Source organism: Rousettus aegyptiacus, unplaced genomic scaffold (genome assembly GCF_014176215.1).
Source record: "Rousettus aegyptiacus isolate mRouAeg1 unplaced genomic scaffold, mRouAeg1.p scaffold_m13_p_3, whole genome shotgun sequence".
Classification (NCBI taxonomy): domain Eukaryota; kingdom Metazoa; phylum Chordata; class Mammalia; order Chiroptera; family Pteropodidae; genus Rousettus; species Rousettus aegyptiacus.
In genome coordinates this window covers 80,317,473-80,339,488 of record NW_023416306.1, presented here as the reverse complement: position 1 = coordinate 80,339,488, position 22,016 = coordinate 80,317,473, and positions in this window count along the sequence as shown.

The following is a 22,016-nucleotide window of genomic DNA, read 5'->3' as shown; positions in this document are numbered from 1 at the left end:
CCCCAGGCTTTCTTCAGAGTTAGCCCCCAGGTCAGAGCAAGGGGTCCCAACACAGACAGACTGCTTCCTCAGCTGTGCCTGCGGTCCGCCTTCTGGCTCTGGCAGCCCTCTCTATAGATTTTCCCGAACCAGTCTTTCTGCTCTCAACCTGTGTTCCTTTTGGTCTGATCTTCCTGGGCTGCCTAGGTTCTCTTAATTCAAAAGGAACAACGCTGTCTTGAAGGAGAAAAAGTTTAACATATTGCTTAGGAATTTCACACAAGATTTCCCCAAAGTGTTTTCTTATTGGAATTTAAATAGAAAGCATAAGCTTGGTAACTTTTTTTTATCTCGAGAGTATAATGTTCTAAAGTAGCAGTGGGCTAGTTAAAACTCACAGGCTAAATCCGTCCGACCTACTACCTGTTTTTGAAAACAGTGTTTTTAATAAAAGTATTTTGTTATTAACAGTTATTTTAATAATTTTCAACTTTAAATTATTGTTAACATTTAAATATCATAATAAAATAAATAATTTAGTAAAACAACACAATTTAATAATTATTAAAATTAAATTTATTATCAAAATGTTAATTTTTTACAGAAAATACCCTACCCAACAACTCTAAAATGGAGAGTAAAAATGATCAAAGATAATGTGTTTATTCATTTACTCTAAAACTTAACCCTTCCCCTCAAAACCAAGTTTTTAACATACTGATTTAAGAAAATATGTGTTGACATTTATTTACTGTTTCATAGGTTTACTTCTCAAGAAACTTTATAATTCCCATCCCAGAAATACCTTGACTAGATTTCTAAAATATGTTGTGTAATCTTAATACCTGGAGGTGTAATTGGCACAGACGTATTTCAGATGCTATATAAATATTTCCTGGAGGTAGGCTCTTCTACAACAAAGCAATAATTACTTCAATGATTTTTTACTATCATTAGTTTATCATATTGTATTTAGAAAGTAAAATAGTATTTGACCAACTCTGAGACTTAAATGATCAATTCCGATTCATATCATGACACAGTATTCTAAACTCTTTAATTTAAACTTTTTGAAAATGTCATTTCTGCAGATTCCTAAGGATTTAAATTTTAGAATCCTAATCTTCTGTTTTTCATTTGGACTTCATGGTGAATTGGAAAAAGAAAGAAAGAAGACATAAAATGAAAATATCTCTTAGCTTTTTTTAAGGATATTGTTGCCAATCCTTTGTTGTTTATAGTAAAGTGTCATTAATCTTATCCTCACAGCGATTTCTCTTACTCCTTAATCTCAAGAATTTGTAACTAAGAGAAACACAAGACCCACAACGAGATAAACCCTAAGTTCAGTTTAAAATACTTAAGAACCTAGATATGCAAGAACATCTGTATAAGGCATAGAGTTTGCTGGAATACATTAATGTAATAAAAAAAGGGATGCGTTTTATTACAAAGGGGGGCATTGGTTAATTCTATAAACATAACATAAAAAAAGTAACTTTAAAAATTTCAGTATGGCCATTTAAACCAATTCCGGTGAATCGGAGAGTAATTGTTATCTTTATTATAGCAGCTAACATTTACTATGAGCATCCTATTTTCCAGGAACTATGCTCTTAGCCAGCAAAAGATACTGACCCCTTTTACAATACATTCCCCATTGTGAAATGGATATACTAGGTCCTTAAATTCTCCTTTTATCAACTTTCCAAGTTTGTACTGGTTTCATGCTTACCAAAGAAACTTTGGATTATGACCTGGCCTCATATAAGGACCTTCCTAAAGAAAAAAATAAGTGACGACCATACAGAATTCAAGTTTTCCACTTCAAAGAATAGGGATGTCTCATGGGAAATGATAATAATGTGACTTGTCATCTAAGAATGGAGGAAATGGATGTGCTGGTTTGTCTGGTCACCAGAACAAAAAAATTCTTATTTTTAATTAACAAATTGGCACTCCTCTGCTGTCTATTTTGATTATGTGTGTATTTTAATTATTTATCCCTGGACATTAAGTGTTTGGAGCTTCATGGTACTGAATGAGGTCTACCAGTTGTTTTCATCACCACTTTCATCTACTAAATTAGTTTTCAAAGAGAGATCAAAAAGGCTACATACTGTATGATTCCAACATTCTGGAAATCTAAAACTGTGAAGACAGTAAAAAGATCATGGGTTAGTGAAGAAGAGAGAGATGAATAGCTACAGCACAGAGGATTTTTAGAGCAGTGAAACTAATCTATGTGATACTATAATAATGGATATATGTCATTACATATTAGTCAGACACACAGAATGTACATCGGAAGTAAACCTTAATGTAGAGCATGAACTTTGGGTGATTACGGCATCTCATTGTAGGTTCACTGATTGTAACGAATGTACCATTCTGGTGCAAAATGTTGATAGTGAGGGAAGCTATGGATACCTATGGGGCAGGGAGTATATGGAAATTTTCTGCCCAATTTTGCTATGAACATAAAACTGTGCTAAAAGGGATTTGAAATGTTCGTGCATAAGTATCTTTTACTTAACACAGAGTTTTTAAAATCTACAAAAAGAAACCAGACATGTGCCTGCTATGCTTACCGCACTAGCAAATGCACATTTAATTCTATCAAAAGCAACACAAGATTAACACTCTTATTCCAATATATCTCTAGAATATATGCATAGACACGTTACCTATCTCTGGTCAATGAGGACACTTTGTCCTCTTTGCTCAGTGTTCATGTGTGATTAATGTCTCACAGAAAGCCAATGAAAGTCATGTCCAGAACTTTTACTGTTAACTGTTAGGGGTAAAAAGGTATTTATTTATTTTTTGGAGGGCAGATTTTACTGTTTGTACTCTATAGTAGACTCTGTTTCCTTTGCTGTATTTAATAAAGTGAATACGTGGAATTGTCCATGTGACAAGATATTGAAGGTGATGTCTGATTAATAGTCAGCAAGGAACTGAGGTCCTCAGTCCAATATCCCATAAGTAACTGAATCCTACTAAAAACCACATAAACTTTAAAGTGTACCCTGCTCTAGACAAGCCTCAGATGAGGCCCTAGCAGTGGCCAATACTTCATTTCAAACCTGTATGAGACACAGAGAACACAGGTGACTAATTTCTAACTTACAGAAACCTCAAGATAAGATATATATTCTTTCAACCTATTAAGTTTGTATTAATATTATTATATTGCAACGGATAGCTAATACACATGGCTTCAATAATAAGAGCAATGAATTGTTAACTTATGACAAATCAAATTATATACACCTTAAGTTTGACACAAGAAAACATATGTTAGTCATATTATGGGATAATTTTCATAAACCAATTTTTTTTTGTAGAATTAGACATTGCTAAAATTGTTTACTTGTCTGTCTTCTTACTACGTAAGAGGTAAATTTTGTGCTTTCTATAATTATTTTATTGATTCTTATTAAGTACTGAAATATAAAGTATGCGACTAATGAGCTTTCAGCTCTAACATAGAAAAAAGTAATCTTTTATTTCAAACTTTAACATTTTGCATGTATTTTTATATATCTGGATAGAAATGATACATAATGAACAAATTAACTGGCATAGTTTGAGAAGGAATTTAAATCCAATTTATAACACTAAAGCATTAAAATTCCATTTGTTATAAATGTTTAAAATATATTTACTTCTGTACAAAATATCTCATTAACCTTTGTCTTAATTGTTCCAACATACTTCTTTATACTAGAATCAAAACATACCATAAAATGCAATTTTCTCCAGAATGAAATGAGCCTCTATGATAATGAGCATTAGGAGACAAAATTTGAATTCTCTTCTATTTATCACCAGGCAAGAATCATTTCACTTTGTTTCATGCTCTGGAAAGTGCCAGTTACATGGTTAGAGCAAATTATATTTTCCTTTTGGAATCACATATAATTTAAATACAAAATGAAACAAAAAGAAGTCAAGATCCGTAAAATTCAATGGCTAGAAAGCCATTGAATTCAGAGGATAGAAAGATAACAAAAGATAACAAAATTGAATAAAATGAACTGAACATAAATTAATATGGATAGTGGAGGATATAGAGAATTGAACGCTGCATATTCTATTTAATAATGGTAACTATTATGCAATAATGCAAGTCCAGTGAGATTTTAAAGTGGAAAGTAAATTCTAAATTTTATGTGAATTCCATAAACTTTACATTTGGCAAACAATGAAGTCTTTTATTTAAAGCATCATCTGACATGGTTTGATCTATGGGTTTGACCTATAAAATTGACAGTTTTTAAGTCTTATAGTAAACTATCTGAAAGGTAATTTCCAGTTCTACTATTCTGAATCTGATATAATGAGATTTACCATTTCCTCTTTACTTTCTGTTGAATGTAATCAAAATCTATTGATTAACTTCTGAAGCCAAGAATTATGGCCAAATAAAAGGCTTTTCAAAAGGTTTTTTAAAAAAATATCTTTCTCTTGCTGTTAATTCATATAGTTGTAATTTTATAATAAATAGTCCATAATTAACTCTCTTCCAATTAACTTTTTAAAACCTGATTCAAAACAAGTAGCTGTTGAGTGTCAGAAATGCAAGAATTCTACTCTTAAAGCTAAATTTACTGCTGATATAATTGAGAAAAAACTTTTACAACAAAAGAGCCACTTGAAACAGAGCTCAGTAGTGGAAATATACAGCTTTAGAGATGAAGTTTAAAAGTAAAGAGTTCAATTGGATTACAACTGTCCAGAAAAGGACTGCTAAGACCATGCTAGAGGAAATAGTTGTATCTTTATCAGATATGAATCTAGAAAAATGGAGATACAGATGGTTTCATATTTTAAAAATGTCTTCCAGAAAGACCTTCATCAGAAGCTCTCTCAAAAGGCTTGTCTAAGTTGGGTTTGATGTCCACGTTCCTGATATATTTTCCTGATGGCAGCGCTAGCTTTTATTTTCCCCCTCAAGAGCAACCCTTCGGCCCTTATTGGCCATTTTAAATAAATCCCACAAATTTTTACTGAAATTTAAAAATTATCTAAATTAATACTGAAACAGAGACTAGTGTTTGTGATTTGTGAATGGAGTTTGTTGTATTTTGCTCAGCTTCGATAGATAACAAATTTAAATTTTTACCAGTTCTTATTTTTTTATCTTTATTGGAATAGTAGCTTGTGTTTGCATTGTACAATTCGATGAGTTGTTTTCAATTATAGTTGGCATACTACTTTCAGCCTTACAGCACAGTGATCAGAGATCCACATAACTCACAAAGAGATCACCCCATGAAGTCTAATACCCTTCTTCCCCATTACATATTTATTACAGCATTATTAACTATCTTCCCCATGCTGTACTCTATATTGCATGTCTATTCTGTAACTATTCATCTGTACCTCTTAATCTCTTTGCCTTTTTCTGTCCCCCAACCCCCTCCCATCTAGTATCCATCTAAATATTCTCTGTATCTATGAGTTTATTTCTGCTTTTAGTGTTGTTGTTGTTGATTTTGTTCTTTAGATTCCACATGTATGTGAAATCAAGCGATATATGTCTTTCTCTATATGACCCATTTCATTGAGCATAATACCCTCTAGGTTCATCAAGGCAATATATTTTTTCCATCCCCTTCCTTTTACTCTCTGTGTGTCTTGCAGTCTGGAGTGTCTTCTGTAGGCAGCATATATAGGAGACTTGTTTTCTTATCTATTCAGTCACTCTATCTTTTGGTTGGAGCACTTAATTGTTTTCCATTTGAGGTAGTTGTTGATAGTAATATAGTTATTATTCTTTATTCCTGTGTTTTGATACATGTTTTTTTCTTCTTAAAGAAGTATGTCTAATGTTTCCTGTAATATTGGCTTTGTGGTAAAAAATTCCTTTAGCTTATTTTTGTCTGGGAAGCTCTTTATCTGTCCTTCTACTTGAAATGATAGCTTTACTGGATAAAGTATTCTTGGTTATAGATCCTGGGTCTTCATCCTGTCAAATATTTTGTGCCAAACTCTTCGATTCTGCATAGTTTCTTTTGAGAAATCCACTGTCAGTCTTATGGGTGCTCCCCTGTATGTAAGTAACCACTTTTGTCTTGCTGCTTTTGAGATTCTCTCTTTGTAAGCCTTTGACATTTTAATTATAATGTGTCTTGCTGTGAGCCTCATTGGGTTCCTGGTTTTGGGGACTCTCTGAGCTTCCCTGGGGTTTTATGTCTTTTTCTTTCACAAGGCTAGGGAAGTTTTCCAACATTATTTCTTCAAATAGCTCTTCAACATCTTGTTTTCCTTCAGGTGCCCCTATGACATGGATATTTTTACCTTTAATAGTGTCCCATAGGATCCTTAAATTATTATTATAGTCTTGGTTTTTTTTTTATTTCATTTCATTCTGATTAAGTGTACTTGGATTCCCCATCCTATTTATTGGTGGTTCGATCATCTTCTTTATCCACCCTGTTTTTTCCATCTGATATACTCTTCATCTCAGATAATGTGTTCTTCATTTCTGATAAGTTCCCTTTTATAATTTTCATTTTGATGTTTTTTATCTCTTTGTTGTAGTTCTCACTGAATTCATCTACACTTCATATAAGTTCATTGAGCATTTTTCTAACCAGTGTTTTGAAATATGCATCTGTTAGATTGTTTGACTCCGTTGTTTCTGGATATCTGTTCTGTTCTCTCATATGGTTTCTGCTTCTTTGTCTCCCCATTTTGGCTGGTATTCCACATCTGTTCCTACATACTAAGCAAAGCTCCTAAGTCTTCCAGTCTTATTAGTGTGGATTTTTCTAGTAGGTGTCCAGTGGCACAGTCCTGAGAGGGGTGCAGCAGCAGTCCAAATTTAGCCCAATCTTGTGCCCCTCTGGGGCCACCTGTTAGAGTCAGAAGCAATCCTCAGATGATATGCTTATAGTTGCCTCAAAAGGCCACACCAGAAACCGAGGCCAGCAGCCACCACTGTGAGTCTAGAAACTGCTCAGCAAAGAGCACTTGACTGTGGCTTGTGTGAGGCCATGTGTTGGGAGTGGTGGAGTTTCAGGGAATCCTCTGCATGGAGCAACCTCTGTTTGATGACGTCTCTGCTATGTGGCACTGAGTCCACTCACTGGGAGGGGAGAGGGCTCAAAAGTGGAAAAATGAATACTGCTGGCACTTCTGTACAGAGCAACTCTCACCTGGGCCCTCACTCCGACAACTCAGTGACCCCTTGTAAGTGCCTGGTGCCCCTTGCACAGCCAAATCAGCACTGGTGTTTATAGCTAGCAAGTTCATCACTGAGAAAGTCCTCTCGTGGATCCGCTCATGGCCATGACACTTTAAGAGGCGTCTGCAGCTGTTGGCTGCCACTGCCACTGCCTCTGTCCCACTCAGCCATTCAGGTTCTGGCAGCCTCACTTTTTGTCCTATCCTACCTCTTGCCATTGAACGGTGATTTATTAGATTACTCCCTAGTTTTGGCTTGTTCATCCAGATCCTATGCAAGTTTTCCTTGCTGTTTGCTCTTTGTTTCTGTCACAACTGTGATTTGGTCCCCAGCTGGATGAACAGAGCCTCTATTACTTATGCCATTTTTTTCTCCACTCTAAATTTAAATTTTATTAGTTCATTATCTTACTGTTTGCACTGTACTCACCACCCCTAAATTGAGCATGTTAAACAGTTGCATATTTTTAAAGATTAATGAACTTTGTTTTTTAGACTAGTTTTAGGTTTAAAGAAAAATTGACGGAAGTAACAATTTCATGTGCATCATCCTCCTCCAGTTTCCCCTATTATTACTGTCTTGCATTAATATTGTTCCTTTGGTACAATTGATGAACCAATATTGATACATTACCAGCATCTGTAACAAGAAATACATTACCAGCATCCCAGAATGTCTTTCATTCCCTTCCAGTCATACCTAGCTCCATGAAGAAACCACTATTCTAATTTCTAACACTATAGATTTGTTATATGTATTTAAACTTTATATTGATGGGGTCATAATACCTGTGCTGTTTTCTAACTTATTTACTCAATTCTATATTGTGATATTCTAAAGTTTTATATTTTAAAATAGACTTGTTAACACAATACAATCACATTTAGAAAAGAAAAGGTGGTTACAGTGGAATCATTATGATTGCTTGGTACATTAAGCTTCTTTGCACAGTTCTTAGTTATTAACTTACAATTTCAATTAACAAGTAATTTCACTTTATTATATTGCTAATTTTTAAAATTATGATAACCACAAAATAGACATATTTTTTTGAACAGATTATGTTGTTCTTTTAAACATATCTTTCATGAAACAGAAATTGTTTAATGAAAATATTTGGGTATGCGGAATGAATAATTATAACTTGGGGATATCTATTTTCTTTTATAATTCTGCATAGCATGTTTGGAGCAAATTGTCAAAAATGAGACATACTATTTTTTAGAAAATCATGTTTACTGTACTATTTTGTTGAAAAATACAAAACTCTACCTGTTGTTAGTAATGACTCCACTTTAAATTTTTATTTCTTTGAAGAGACTTGATCCTCTTTGAAATCTCAAAATTCTCATTTCAGAAAGCAATTATTGAGGATGGCTGAACAGAATCATTAGCATTCCTTCAAAACTCCCTGCTCTCTCCCAAATATATACAGTGGAATACTCGTAAGTCAAACAGTGATTGAGAAAAAATTCCAATTCTTTACTTTTAGGATTTATTTTCCAGTACTACACTTTTAGGATTTTTAAGTCTAAAGTTGAGTCTAATCAAATTTGAATGGACAATGGATTTAAAAATAAAACTTTATATAAGATGAGACTGGAAAATGTTGGTTGTATATAGTACAAACATGCACAGTTAACAATGTTCTTTTTATTACTCAGTTACAAAGTATGATTCATTTAAATACATACTAAGGCACAAAAAATATTGACAAAAAAAATCGGGAACACAATTTTAAATATGGTTCAAAATATGAGAAGAATTTGATCAACAAATATTTTTAAGATATTATATAGCTAAGTATAATATATGTTATAATTATCTTAATTTTTATAATAACATTAAAAATAACTTTTTCCATCTAGACATTTACCAATAAATAAGCAAATTTAAGCACAAAACCAAGTAAAACTCTTATTACTTCAGGCATATTATCATAAGATTATAACTCCCTTAATATAACACATCGATCTTTTTTTTCCTATTCAGATCAAGATGCATGTACCTTGCTCTCCTAATATACATATATAGTTTTTTATTTTCTTTCCCTGCTCTTATAGCTTCCTGGTCACTTTTGAATCAACCATGCGCAATTCTCTCTCAATTGAAATCAATGCATTTCTATGTAGTATACATTTTACCCTTCCTTGTTGTTGAATATAATGAGGCTGTAGGTATCTAGCTCTTAGTCTACCTCTTTAACTCCACCTTCATTTTGTAAGAATTTCACTGTTTATGTAGATGACACACCCAAAACCCATTTCAAATTCCTAGGCATGAAAAACCTTCAATCTTTGAACTGTCTGAATGCATCAATTCAATTCTATAACTACACTCTAATCTTTTGTGTTTTCAAGATCTTGTTTATAAGAAAATACTCTAGTCCCTGAAACATAAACTTTAACATTCTAATTTATGACTACAACTTCTCATCACTTTCTTATTCAGTTAAGACCACTTCTATAATAACAGTGAATTTTTAGTTCCAAAATATCTTCTCTGCTCTCACTACTTCAGGACTTATATCCCTTCCCTCTCCATCATAGAATTCACGGTCACCTTGTTCTCATTTCTTCTCTCCTTCCACACGTGGAACTTCCTCCTCTTGAATTAATTTAATTACCAACCTTGTCTTGGGTGATGGAAGAGTAAAGAAATGAATTAAATAATCAGGCAGACTAATGCTACTATAAATCCATGATCTCTGAGTGCAACTGTGCTTTTATTTACTTGGAAAAATCATGTTCTTTGTTCTCTGTCTTGCTCCAATAGGTCACTCTTTTCTTCAAATCACATATTTTTTCAGTCTCCTCCAGTGAAGTTGTATTTCAGATAACATTGATGATTTCTGGGTGAAATATCTCAACTTCTCAGCCTATGACTAGAAAAGTACCTATATCTAAACTTATTGTCTTTCGTCAAATCTCAGAGGAACAAACTGACTCTTCTCTTCAGAAGATCTTATGCTTTCATCTGAATCTCTCCCATATCTTCAATGTTTAATGCTTCATCAACTCCATCTGTCTCTGTACTTCCAATCTTTTCCTCTATAGACTATAAGACATCTATCTACCTTGCTCTCATTAAAAGGAAACAACTTTTCTTGTACTTTATACCAACTTCTGATGCTATCTCCACAATTTTCATATCTATTTTGCACAGTTATGTTCCTCAGAAAATATTGCTACAATCATAGCCTCCAATTTTTCACTTCACAACCATCCATTAACTACAGCTGGAATTCTGCCACTGTCATGTCATTGATTCTGTTAAAGTTAATGACTGAGGCCGGCTCAGTCTCACATCAATTGTCAGTCCAGTGCTCTTTAAACCAAAAAGTCCATTTGCATTATTTGTATGATGTTATTGCTGATGCTGCAAGCTAAGATATATCTAACACTCACAATTGTCTAGGTATTACATAAATATATGCATTATCGTATGTCAACTTTTTATTAAATAAATTTTATTATTATTTTATAGGCAAAGAAATGTAGGCAGAGAGAGATTAGTAATTTGCTCATGATCACACAGATAGTTGATAGCACAAAATTATCCCAAAATCTTTCCAAAATAGAAGCTGGAATTTCTCCAATTATTTGATGAGGTCTGTATTATCCTGCTTTGAATAACAGAAACGTTATGAGAAAATAAATGATCAGATCATAATCTCTCTTGAATCTAGACACAGAAATTCTCACAAAATACTGGCAAACTGAAATGAGGAAAATGATAACAATTATTATACACCATGCTCGTTTGTAATTATTTCACAACTGCAGCGTTTGTGTGCATTAAAAAAAAAAAAAGGAGCGGGGAGTTTTCTGATTGTAAATAAATACAGCTCTTTTTTTACAGACAACATAATCCTGTATAAAATGTTTTCTAAACAACTAACTGAAAATCAACTAGAACTAATGAATAAGTTAAAGTTTCACAAAATACAAAATTAAAATACAAGATTGAATTATACAATTACATAGTAATAAAAAACAATGTGAAAATATCATGAAATTAAGAAATATTTAGAAATTTAGTCTATTCTGATCTTCTATGCTGACAGTTTTTTAAATCAAAAATTAAATAAATAAATAAACATTTTACTTAACATAGGTCATCAAATGTTCAATATTAATATCAATATTGCTAAGATCTAAATACATCACAAACTGCCCTTTAAATTTAATGTAGTTTTTCAAAGTACCAAAAGATTTTTTTTTGAAAATTTAACAAACTTATCTTAAACTGGATATGTAAATTTAAATCAAACTGCATATACAATGTAATCTTTAAAAAGAAAAACAATATGGCATAAACCACAATGGCATATATCAAATCTTACTGCAATGGTATTATAATTAAGAATGCGTGGTATTAGTATAAGTATTGATCCATGTAGACCAAACAAGTAGATTTCAGGTCTGGCATTAACACCTTATTAAAACTGACTTCTGCAGAAGTGTTAATACTTTCAATTAAAAAGAACTATCCTTTCAACAAATGGTGATGTGCATATTGAATATTTATGTGCAAAATGGTGAAGTTGGTCTCCTCACACAAATAATACAAAAATACTCAAAATAGTTGATATACAAATGTAAAGGCTAAAAGTATAAATTTATTGGAGAAGAAAAATGGCATAGATGATAGAGGCTCAGCTTATTCCTCTGACGACCACATCAAAGTTGTGACAGAAACAAGGAGCAGCAGCAGCAAGGAAAAATTGCCTGGGATGAACAAGTCATAGAACTAGGTAGAAATCCTAGAAATCACCTTGCAACTGCAGAATTTATAATTTAGAACAGGGCAAGGATGTAGGGCTACCTGGTGCAGAACTTCGGAGAGAGACAGAGGCAGTGGCCCTGGCAGAAGCCTCTTAAAGGGACCCCATCCTTGAGCAGATTTTTGTGATGGTGGACCTGCTCGCTCTGAGCACCAGTGCCCATTTGTCTGCGTGCAGGGGCAGCAGGGAGTTACAGGGAGACATTGTCAGAGTGAATCGGAGGCAAGACTCACCGGATACTGAAGTGCTGGTGGTATCCATTGTCCCCTGTCTAACCTTGCCCCCTCATATTGCGCATGCACAGCGGGGTCATGGTCCTGACTTCCTTCATCAAACTAGATAACACAGGTCGCTCCGCCAAGACGATTCCCTGAAACCCCAACTCCACAAACTCAGGGCCCCACCCAAGCCACATCCAATTGTATCCTCAGCGAGACAGGTACTCCTTGCTGAGTATTGCCTAGACCCACACTGAAGGCAGCTGGCCTCGCTTTCTGGTGTAGCCTTTTGAGGCAACTATAAGCACAGCTTCTGTAGATTAATGGCTGAATTTTAACAAGTGGTCCTGGAGGGGCAGAGGCTTGGGCTCAATTTGGCATGCAGCTGAACCCCTCTCTGGACTGTTCAGTGGACACCTACTTCACAAATCCACACTGATAAGACCAGGAGAATTAGGAGCTTTGCTTAATACATAGAAACAAACTTGGAAAGGCAGCCAAAATAGGAAGACAAAGAAGCAGAAGCCATATGACAGAACACAACAGGGATCCAGATAGAATGGAGTCAAACAATCTAACAGATGCAGAGTTCAAAACACTGGTTATAAAGATGCGCAATGAACTTACGGATGTGCAGATAAACTCAGTGAGGACTTCACAAAAAAAATTAACATAAAAAGGAAAATGGAAATTCTAAAATGGTATCAGTCTGAAATGAAAAACACATTATATGAGGTGAGAAGTGTATTAAATGGAATATACAAAGGAATAAACAAAGTGAGTAAAGAAAAGGATCAAAGGCCCTAGCTTGAGGGAAGGAAATCCAAGGAATACAATCATAATGACAAAAGATGAGATGCCAAGCCTATAAAAAAATTTAAGAGGCATATGGGACACTATTAAAAGTACAAATATTTTTGTGATCAGCATAACTAAAGAAAATCAAGATGTCGAACAGCTGTTTGAAGAAATAATGATGAAAAATTCCCTAATCTGATGAAGGAAATGGACATAAAACCCCAGGAAGCTCAGAGAATTAAAAAAAAAATCCAGAGTCCCACACCAAAACACATCATAATTAAAATGCCAAAGGTTGAATACAAAGAATAAATATTAAAAGCAGCAAAAAAAAAATAATAACAGGTAGTTACTTTTAAAGGAAAACCCATTAGACTAGCAGCTGATTTCTCAAAAGAATCTATGCAGGACAGAAGTTCTTGGCAAAAAATACTCAACAGGATGAATAACTAGGATCTACAGCCAAATAAATTTTATCCAGCAAAGCTGTCATTTAGACTTGAAGGACAGATAAAGTGCTTCCCAGACAAAAATAAGCTAAAGAATTTTATCATCACCAAGCCAGTATTGCAGGGAATGTTGGAGGGACTTCTTTAAGAAGAATACACATGTATCAGAAACAGGAACCAAAAATGGTAACAACTACATTCCTATCAATAAGTACCTCAATTGGAAAAAAAGTTCTCCAACTGAAAGATAGAGTGGGTGAAAGGTAAGGAAAACAACACTCCTACATATTGCCTATAAGAGACTCACTTCGGATCAAACTAAAAGGAAGAGGATGGAAAAAGATATAGCTTTCATGGTCCTAGAAGGTATTTAAGTCAGACAGAAAGATAAACACTATATGATTTCACTTACATGTGGAATCTAAAAATAAAAAGAACAAACTAATCGAAAACAGACATACAAATATAGTGGATAATTTGGTGTCAGACAGAGGGAGGTTTAGGGGGCTGACAAAATGGGGCGAAGGTTTGAAGAAGTAGAAATTAATAGCTGATGGATAGTCACGGTGATGGGAAGCATGGCATAGAGGAAGTAGTTAGCATTAATACGTTAGCTAGGTAGAGGGTCAGGGGAGGTAGGGAGCAATTGGGGGAGATTGTTTTTATGAACTATGTAGATGTCTAACCAATGCACTGTATACTTGAAACTAATTAAAGTAAGTAAATAAATAACTACAAGTAGATTATGTTAATAAAATTGTTAGAGAAGAAACAACTAGCCAATTATTCAGCTAAAATTTTTAGCTGTCATTTGAGCACATGGGGAAGAATTTCTGACCTTCCAAAAGAACATCTCTAACAATTGCAAATAGTGCCCTGTCTTAGCTCATTGCTTATTCTAACACATAAAGATAATTTGGTAATCTCATTGCATCCTGCAGTTTTTGAAGAAAATCCTACATTAAGAGTCAATAGAATTTCCATAATGTATTCAGTAAACTCGCATGCAAAACTTTTCACAAACTGAAGCCTGATTCATTGAAAGAGGTAAGGTGAAACTCTGCAGTCACAGCAACAAGTCTGGGCACCTGGTAGATTCCAAACTCTTGCAGGGTCTTCCATGATCCCCATGTGAACTCCTCCAGGTATTCACTTGACCTCCCTTTAATCCCCTGGTGATTACTATATGATTTACAGGTGACTTCCACCTAATTCCTCTTCCCCTATCCTCTAACAAGTGTTTTAAAACATTTCTCATAAAGTCTTCTTTTCAATTTTTCAGGTTTGGGTCATTTCCCGCTAAGCAATTTCTTCTCAACTCTACTAGCCTGAGGTTCACCTTCAAGAATAGTGTGGATCTCCCACCAGAACTGTTAAGCGTTATACTCATAATGAGTCAGCATTTCTGCTACAATACAGTATAATGGCGCTTAGAGTTTCCACCACTCTAAGGTAGCTTGGTCATTCAGACTCAGCCTCTAAATTTCTAAGAAGTTGATATGTACAAGCAGGTTGCCTAACTATAGACAAAACCTCAGGGCAGTTACCTAACAATAAGTGTTTGTTTACCTATGCTGTCATCCTCAAGTAAGTCTTCTCATGCAGATAGGAACTTTCGAATGAAGGGCTGTTAGGTGGCTATGGTACACAGGTAATCTTATATCCTCAGTGCTTATGTGAATATTGACAAGAAATATAAAAGGGAAACACAAAACTGAGCACTCCACCATCACCAAATTCACTTGATTTTTCATGTGATGTCCTCAGACCAGTCTTTTCCTGGTCAAGTGAAAGTTGCAGGAAAGCCTCGTGAATATCGCGAGATTTTCCAATTCTTGATAGGAGATTTCCAGTCGACTTCCACCTCATTATCTCTGTTAGGCCAATATAAGCCATTTCAGAACAGGTTGAAGAAACTGCCTCGATGTCAGTATCTCAGCTTTTTTCCATATTGGTTAAACCAGTCTCTAGCAGTTTTGTGGTGTGTGGTTTGATATACAGACATTCTTAAGCAGCTTTCTTTTTGCAGTAAAGAGCTATCCTCACAATGACTCAGCATTTTTCATACAATGAAGCAGTATGGTAGCTATGGTTTCAAATGCTATCCATTCGCTTCCTCATAGCACACTTAGGCTCAATTACGAACACAGCCAATGTTCGACTATGTCCTCCACTGACACAGGAAGATGTCCTAACAAACAGACAAAACTAGAGGCAAATTAAAGTTTCTTGACTGTCTGCATATCTCGTTGACTTCACGTCAGATTTTATAATGTGGACACGACATTCGTTTCCAAGTTAGTACGACATCCTTCTCGGCCACCTTATCTTCCATGCATACTAATGATTTCTCGGTATTGATGTGAATATTCTTAGTTCTATGCAGTTTTCTCTTCAAAGAAAGCACTACATCTTCTTACCTTGTGAGAATGCGGATTGGTGATGTGGACCCAAGGAGCAAGGACCGTCTTTTCCTTACAAAAATAAGAAAGGAGACTGTGACCCAAGGCACTAAGCCCATCCTCTCTGAAAACTAGTAGATGAAAGAACTTAAACCACAGGACAAATATGTTTTAATGTAATTTGAGTCTTCTCTCAGAACCTAGAATCATGTCCCCTCCTATAATTTTACTTGGGATCAAGTGTGCAATCATTGGTTGCACTTATAATTCCTATCTCCCTTTCCAGAAGTTAGAATTCAGAATATAACCCAGATCATTTCTTATGGCTCTATCCAACATAAACAGACAGGGTGACATCAGCCCACAGTTCCAAGCTTTTTCTCTGTGAATAAATGTTTCCTGAAGATCTTGTCTCAAAGCAAAAGCATTCCTTAGGGAAGTAAAAATAATAGGAGACTGTGGAAATCTGAAACAAGCCTGGACTTCCTAAAAGAACAGTTATAGCCAAGGCCCACAACATCTAGCCCATCCAATTGGTAACAATGTCCAGTCTTAAGACCAGGGGCCACACAATTATCCAGTCTGGGCCTTGTTACCCATACAAACAAGCTGACATCTCCTAAGAGGAGGAAGAATAGAGGACTCAAAACTCACCTCTAAAACTGTCTTTCCTTGAAAGTATTTAGGATAAAAATAGGTCCAATGACCCCAACCCTGGGTCATCCTAACAGTACATTCAGCACAACCTGGTCCCAAGTCATCAATTTTTTATTTAGACACTTATTGAAAGGTGACCATACCGTGCAGCATTAAGCCTTTCTTCTGGTAAAAGATGGTGGTTTGAGCATTTAGAAAACTGGATCAAGGCCTGAACCATTCTGTAATTACTTGATAAGAGAGCCTGAAAGCACTGCCTAACATGGCTTTTATTTTCAAAAAATACAGAATCTAACCTACCAATACTAGAGACTTTGGCATACAGAATCTAACCTACCAATACTAAACAGATTTTAGATAGAGGGCATGGCACAGGTCAGAGGACCACCTTGGTCAGAAAAAATTTCAATGGAAATCCATAGTCCAGGACCAGTCATTTGCTGTAACGATGGTAACTTGTGTGGATGTTTGAATACACAAGAACAGGTCGGTCTCATTTACAGTGTAATCTCACGTGCAAAACATTTCACAAACTGAAGCCTGGTTCATTGGAATAGGTAAGGTGAAACCCTATAGTCACAGTCACAAGAATAGGCACCTGGTAGATTCCAGACTCCTGCAGAGTCTTCTTTATCTCTATGTCTACGCCCCCAGGTATTCACTTGACCTCCGTGTAATTTCCTGGTAATTACTACATGATTTACCTTATTACCTTATTCCTCTTCCTTTATCTTCTAACAAGTGTTTTAAAACACGTCTCATAAAGTCTTCTTTTCAATTTTTCAGGATTAGGTCATTGCCCACTAAACAATTTCTTCTCAACTCTACTAGCCTAAGGTTCACCTTCAAGAATAGCATGGATCTCTCACCAGAACTGTTAAGTGTTATGCTCACAGTGAGTCAGCATTTCTACTACAATACAATATAATGGCGCTTAGAGTTTCCACCACTCTAAGGTACCTTGGTCATTTATAATCAGCCTCTAAATTTCATTGCGATTGATGAGTAACCACTGCTCCCATTGTATACAAGCAGCTTGCCTGACCAGAGATGGAACCTCAGGGCAGCTAACTGCCAACAAGTGTGTGCTTGCCTATGCCGCCATCCTCAAGTAAGTCTTCTCATGCAGACGGGAACTATCGATTGAAGAAGGGCTGTTAGGTGGCAATGGTACATAGGTAATCTTATTTCGTCAGTGTTTATGTGAATACTAACAAGGAATGTAGAAGGGAAACACAAAACTGAATGCCTCCACACCACCCATTTCATGCGGTTTTCATGTGATGCCCTCAGGTCTGTCTCTTTCTGTTCACTTGAATCACATGGGACAGCCTCCTGAGGATCTCGAGACTTCAAATAATTAGTACGAGATTTCCAGGCGACTTCCATCGCATTACCTCTGCTAGGCTGATACAAGCCATTTAAGAACAATTTGAAGAAACTGAGTCAATGTAGCATCTCAGCTTTCTGTCCATATTTGTTAAGCCAGTCTTTTGAAGTGTTTTGGTCTGCCATTTGATACACAGACATTCTTAAGCAGCCGTTCTTTTTGCAGTAAAAAGCTATCCTCACAATGATTCACCATTTTTCCTACAATAAAGCAGTATGGCAATTATGGTTTCAAATGCTATCTATCGCTTCCTCCTTGCATATCAGCCTCCATTATGAACACAGCCAATTTGAGACTAGGTACTCCACTGACATAGGAAGATTTCCTGACAGACAAAACTAGAGGTGAATCCTTGATTGCCCACAATAACCGTTGACCTTACGACAGATTTTATCATATGGACATGACATTCCTTTCCAGGTCAGTAGGAAGTTTTTCTAGGCCAACTTCGGTCCATGCATACTAATTATTTCCCACTGTTGATGTGAATTTTCTCAGTTATATGTATTCTTTTCTTCAAAGAAAGCACTACATCCTCTTACCTTGTGAGAATGTGGGTTGGTGATATGAACCAAAGGCACAAGACCTGTTCTTTTTCTTTTTTAAAGAAAGTAGAAAGGAGACTGTGAACCAACGCACAAAGCACATCCTCTCTGAAAACTAGTAGATAAAAAAACTTAAACCACAGGGCAAGTCTGTCATCATGGAATTTTAGTCTTTTCTCGAAATGTAGGATCATGTCTCCTGCCTATTATTCCTCTTGGGACCCAGTGTGCTATCCTTGGTTGCAGTTATAATCTCTACCTCTTTATCCTGAAAGAAGATTTGAGAAATTAGCCCAGAGTATTTCTTACAACTTTCTTTGACATAGACGGAAAGGGTGGCATCAGCCAAGAGTTACAAGCCTGTTCTCTGTGAACAAATGTTGCCTGAAGTCCTTTTCTCAAAGCAAAAGCCTTCTTTTGGGAAGAAAAAAATAAATCAAAGTCTGTGAAAAAATGAACCGAGCCTGGACCTCCTGAAGGAACATAGTTATGCCCCAGAACCAAAACGTCAAGCCCATCCATTTGGTAACAATATCTAGTCTCAAAACCCAGACTCACAAAATCATCCAAACTGGGCCTTGTTACCTGAAATTCTGTGGACACCTTGGCCTATACAACCAAGCTGTCATTTCCAAGAGGAGAAAGAATGGAGGGTTGGTGCTCGCTTCCAAAACTATCCTCCCTTGAATGCATTTATGATAGGGCCGATGGTACCAACCATGTGTCATCCTAACAGCACACTCAACTCAATCTGGTTCCAAGTCATCAATTTTCCTTTTAGACAATTATTGAAAGGTGACCATACCTTGCAGCATCAAGCCATTCTTCTGCTAAGAGAAGGTAGCTTACAAACTTAGAAAACTGGAAAAAGGCCTGAACTGTTCTGTAATTACTCTACTAGGGAGCCTGGATTCTCTACCTAGCATTGCTTTTATTTCCAGGAAGTAGAGAGGAGACTGTGGAACACAGAATCTAGCCTTAATACTTAACAGATTTTGAAATAGAGAACATGGCACATGGTTACAAGACCTTTATGGTGAGAAAAAATGTTGATGTAAATCCATGGCTCAGGACCCAGTCCTCTGCTGGAACAAGGATAACTTGTGCGGGTGTCTGAATACACAACACCACGCCAGTCTCATTTACACGGTAAACTCTCATGCAAAGCATTTCACAAAATGATGTCTGATTCATTGCAAGAAGTAAAATGATACTGTATAATTACAGAAACAAGACTAGACACCTGGTAGACTCTAGATTCCTGCAGGGTTGTCCTTGATCCCCAGGTGAATGACTCCAGATATTCACTTGACCTCTGTGTAATTCCCTGGTGATTATTCCATGATTTTCCGGTGGCTTCCACCTTATTCCTCTTCCCCTCTCCTCAAAAAAGTATTTTTAAAACAATTCTGATAAAGACCTCTTTTCAATTTTTCAGGATTGAGTCATTGGCCTCAAAGCAATTTCTTCTTGACCGTACTAGGCAGCGGTTTACCTTCATGAATAGCGTGGATCTCACATTAGAACAATTAAGTGTTATGCTCACAATGAGTCAGCATTTCTGCTACAATACAGTATAATGGAGCTAAGATTTTCCACCACTTTAAGGTAGCTTGGTCATTCAGACTCAGCCTTTAAATCTCAATGCAGTTGATGCGTGACAGCTGCTCACATTGTATACAAGCATGTTGCCTGGCCAGAGACAGAACCTCATGGCAGTTACCTAACAACAAGTGTGTGCCTGTACCGCCATCCTCAAACAAGTCGTCTCATGCAGACATGACCTTTGGATTGTAGGGCTGTTAGGTGGCTATGGTATACAGGTAATCTTATGTCCTCAGTGCTCATGTGAATATTAACAAGGAATGTAGAAGGGAAATAGAAAACTGAGCATCGCACCATCACCAATTTCATGTCATTTTTCGTGCAACGTCCTCAGAGCCGTCTCTTCCTAGTCACATGAACCTTGTAGGAGATCCATCTGAGTATCATGATATTTCCCAATTCTTGGAACGAGACTTCCAGGCCACTTCCATCTCATTACCTTAGCTAGACAACTATAAGCTATTTCAGAACAGATTGAGGAAACTGCCTCAATGTCAGTGTTTCAGCTTTTTGCCCATATTGGTTAAGCCACACTCTCGCAGTTTTTTGGTCTGCGCTTTGATACGCAGATATTCTTAAGCAGCCGTTTTTTGTTTTGTTTTGTTTGTTTGTTTGTTTGTTTGTTTTTTTGCAGTAAAGAGCTATCCTCACAATGACTCAGCATTTTTCCTACAATAAAGCAGGATGGCAACTATGGTTTCAAATGCTATCTATTCGCTTCCTCATAGCACATTGAAGCTCAGTTACGAACGCAGCCAATGTGCGACTACACCCTCTGCTGATATAAGAAGATTTTCTGACAAACAGATAAAACTAGAGGCTAATTAAAGATCCTTGACTGCCTGCATATGCAGCTGACCTCGCATCAGATTTTTTTAATGTGGACATGACATTCGTTTCCAGGTCAGTACGAAGTCTTTCTAGGCCACCTTCGCTTCCATGCACACTGATGATTTCTCGGTGCTGATGTGAATTTTCTCAGTTATAGGCACTTTTCCCTTCCAACAAAATGCTACAACCTCTTACTTTGTGAGAATTTGGGTTGTTGACCTGTGCCCAAGTCATAAGGCCTGTCTTATCCTTACAAAAAAGTAGAAAGGAGACTGTGTACAAAGGCACTAAACTCATCCTCTCCGAAAACTAGTAGATAAAAGAACTTAAACCAAAGAACAAGTCTGTCTTCAAGGAATTTGAGTCCTATCCTGAAACATAGATTCATGTCTCCTGCCTGTAATTCCCCTTGAAATCCAGTGTGCTGTCTTTGGTTACAGTTATAATCCCCACATTTTTTTCCAGAAAGTAGTATTGAGAAATTAGCCCAGAGAATTTCTTACGACTTTCTCCAACATGTACAGAAAGAGTGGTATCAGCCCGGATTTCAAAGCTTGTACTCTGTGAACAAATGTTGCCCAAAGACCTTATGTAAAAGCAAAAGCATTCTTTAGGGATCGCAAGTAATCTTATTTCCTCAGTGTCTATGTGAATATTAATGAGAAATGTACAAGGGAAACAGAAAACTGAGCAATACACCATCACCAATATAATGTGATTTTTCATACAATGTCCTCAGGCCAAACTCCTCCTGGTCACGTGAACATCGCAGGATTGATGCTGCAAGGTATGGTCACATTTCAATAACTGTTTGCATTGTGGAAATTCGTACAAAGTGGAATAAGGTTGCCCTGTGTCAGAATAGAGCGCAAATGCTGAAGAGGTCTCAAACAGTTGTCATAAAGAAGTTTGGATGATCTTTCAACACTATAGTTCTTTATTACCGTGAACAGGACATAAAACACTATTAAAGTTACTATTAAAGTTACGCATCACTTGGCAAGGAAACAGCTCTTTGAATACGTGCGTTTGGTAAGTCAGAAGGGCAGTTAAGGATTCAAAGGTGCTCTCGGTATGTCCTGTGGAATCTCAGTCAGCACTCAAACTACGCAAAAGGTACAGATCTTATGTGTTCTTCATTTACTACATTCCTGATTT